This window comes from Musca vetustissima, unplaced genomic scaffold, assembly GCF_032173495.1.
Source record: "Musca vetustissima isolate MV318-11 ecotype Yass unplaced genomic scaffold, APGP_CSIRO_Mvet_v1 utg24164, whole genome shotgun sequence".
Lineage (NCBI taxonomy): Eukaryota > Metazoa > Arthropoda > Insecta > Diptera > Muscidae > Musca > Musca vetustissima.
Genome location: NW_026878776.1, coordinates 122755 through 126111, shown reverse-complemented (window position 1 = coordinate 126111; position 3357 = coordinate 122755).

The following is a 3357-nucleotide window of genomic DNA, read 5'->3' as shown; positions in this document are numbered from 1 at the left end:
CACTCGTTCTCCCTCTCTCTCTCTTACGAATAGTTTTAAGTCCTGCATACATTACCGTTCGTTGTTGGATTGTATTGACGTTTGGCTGCTTTAATGCCAGCCAGCCAGTGAGCCAACCAACCTGCCTGCTGCCTGCCATTGACATTTTGATGGTATTGTTACGCATTCGATGCAATGTGATACGATACGTTATTTGTGTGACAGGCAAGCAAGTGCGTTAACATGCATGTTTGTACGGATGTACGTTTTGGTGACAAAATGTCAAAAGTGACAAGTAATGTTCATATCAATAACTGTCAAATAGGCTGGCACAGAAAAAATCGAAAACAAAAACCAGCAGCTACTAAAAGAGGAAATAAAGAAGGCTTATGTAGGAGTATTACCGATCAAGGAGAGCCCTATAGGTCTTCCAGAGATTGAAAATTTGTTTGGGTCTTCTGAGTATAGAAGTCCTTCTGGAGGTCTTCTATGGATATAAGACCTTCCATTGATAGAAGACCTCCTTTAGACCCATTAAGTATGACCTTCTGTAGGCCTTCTAGAGATATAATACCTCTAGAGATAAAATATTTACAGAATACCTTATGTAGGCATTATAGGGATAGAAAACCTTCTGTAGGTCTTCTATGGGTAGAATACCTTATGTAGGTCTTCTTTAGGTAGAAGACCTCCTGTAGGCCTTCCATGAATATAAGGCATTTTGTAGGGGTTCTATGGATAGAAGACCTCCTATTGGTTCTTCTGTATGCCTTCTATGAATAGAATATCTTAATAATTCCTGGATTTTCCAAAGGAATATTTGTAAGGGCCTTCGTTAGGAGTGGATTTTTCAAATGAATATTTTTAAGGACCTACAAAGTTGTGAATTTTTCAAAGCCATCGATGTTTTAAATAATATTTTTAAGGATCTACATAAGGTGTAAACTTTTTTAAAGAATATCAGCTACTAAAAGAGGAAATCAAGAAGTTGTAGGAAGGCTTATGTAGGGGCATCACCGATCAAGGTGAGCCTTGAAAGCATCCTTTAGGTTGAACATTTTCTGTGGGACTTTCTGGATTTCTTCTATGCATATCAGACCTTCTGCTGGCCTTTCATGGATAGAAGACCTTCTTTAGACCTATTATGTATGACCTCCTGTAGGCCTTACATGGATAGAATACCTTTTCTACGTCCTTTATGGATAGAAGACCTTCTGTAGGCCTTCTGGAGATAGAAATCCTTCTGCAGGCCTTCTTTGGAAGAATTGAATTGGTTCTTATGTATGCCTTCTATGAATAGAAGATCTTTTTTTTTGGAGCTCGACGAACCAGGCTTACATAATTCCTGGATTTTTCAAAGTAATATTTTAATAAGGCGTGGATTTTTTAAAGAATATTTTTAAGGACCTACATAAGGCGTAGATTTTTTAAAGAATATTTTTAAGGACCTACACACGGCGTGGATTTTTTAAAGAATATTTTTAAGGACCTACAAGAGCCGTAAATTTTTAAGGACCTACACAAGGCGTGGATTTTTTAAAGAATATTTTTAAGGATCTACATAAGGCGAGGATTTTTTAAAGAATATTTTTTCAAGGACCTACATAAGGCGTGGATTTTTTAAAGAATATTTTTTCAAGGACCTACAAAAAGCGTGGATTTTTTAAAGAATATTTTTCAAGGACCTACATAAGGCGTGGATTATTTAAAGAATATTTTTTCAAGGACCTACATAAGGCGTGGATTTTTTAAAGAATATTTTTTCAAGGACCTACATAAGGCGTGGATTTTTTAAAGAATATTTTTAAGGACCTACATAAGGCGTGGATTTTTTAAAAAATATTTCTAAGGCGTGGATTTTTTAAAAAAAATATTTTTAAGGACCTACATGAGGCGTAGATTTTTAAGGACCTACATGAGGCGTAGATTTTTAAGGACCTACATTAGGTGTAGATTTTTAAGGACCTACATGAGGCGTAGATTTTTAAGGACCTACATTAGGTGTAGATTTTTAAGGACCTACATTAGGCGTTGATTTTTAAGGACCTACATTAGGCGTTGATTTTTAAGGACCTACATTAGGCGTTGATTTTTAAGGACCTACATTAGGCGTTGATTTTTAAGGACCTACATGAGGCGTAGATTTTTAAGGACCTACATTAGGTGTAGATTTTTAAGGACCTACATTAGGCGTTGATTTTTAAGGACCTACATTAGGCGTTGATTTTTAAGGACATACATTAGGCGTAGATTTTTAAGGACCTACATTAGGCGTTGATTTTTAAGGACCTACATTAGGCGTTGATTTTTAAGGACCTACATTAGGCGTAGATTTTTAAGGAACTACATTAGACGTGGATTTTTCAAAGTAATATTTTTAAGAAGGTATTATTCCATGCTGTAGGGTATCTAGAATTTTTTGTAAATCCCAACCAAACATAGCAACAAAAAACCTCACCAGAGAGCAGAAAAAAATCTGACCGGACAGTGCGGCAAGGCAAGGCACGACATTGCTAGCTGGCTGCCTGCTTGGCTAGCTGATGGCTAGGCAGCATGCCAAGATAACACAACAAAAAACTAAACTAAACACCCAAACAAAGGGACAAGTGCAAAAAATATCAAACAGAATAGAATTAAAAAACAATACAAAAACAACAACGTTAGTAAATACAACAACAAAACACTACAAATTTCTTGAGATAAAACTAAAAACAAAAAAATGAAATAAAATGTAAAAAGCAAGCAAAAACATGTTTATTTGAAACAAACAAAACAGGAAATTAAAAAAAGAAAATAAAAAACAAAACACCGATATAGAGAGAGTAACAATGAGAGTGAAATGCTTTGCTGTTGTAATATAAAAGAGATTATCATGAATAACATGCCATGTGTTTCACTTAAGTGTGTGTGAGTGTTGGAAATAGTATTTTAATAAAAGGAAAGTCATAATGCATAACACCGTTATTGCTCTCTCCCTCTCCTCGTGTATGTGTGCGGGTGTGTACATTTCACATATGTCGTGTGTAAGTGACGCTATGTCCCATAACGAGTCCTTTTACCGTTCACTCTCTCTCTCTCTCTCATACCGGGTTGTAATAACGCCTGCGCTCTTTTGTTTTATTAATCAAATGTTATTACCCATTATTTCGGTTGTTGAGTAAGGTCCTCTCTGCCGCCATTCTCTTAACAGCCACATTGCATGCACTTTACATGCGAGAGCCCCATTGTGAAGAGACATATTATGATTGTAACAAAATAAATAGAAAAATACACCCTCTCTAATATGAAAAAAATAAAATACAAAGAAATATGAAATAAGGAATAAAATGAAAATATTATAAAAATCGATGAATAGAATAGAAATTATGAGGGTGGTTT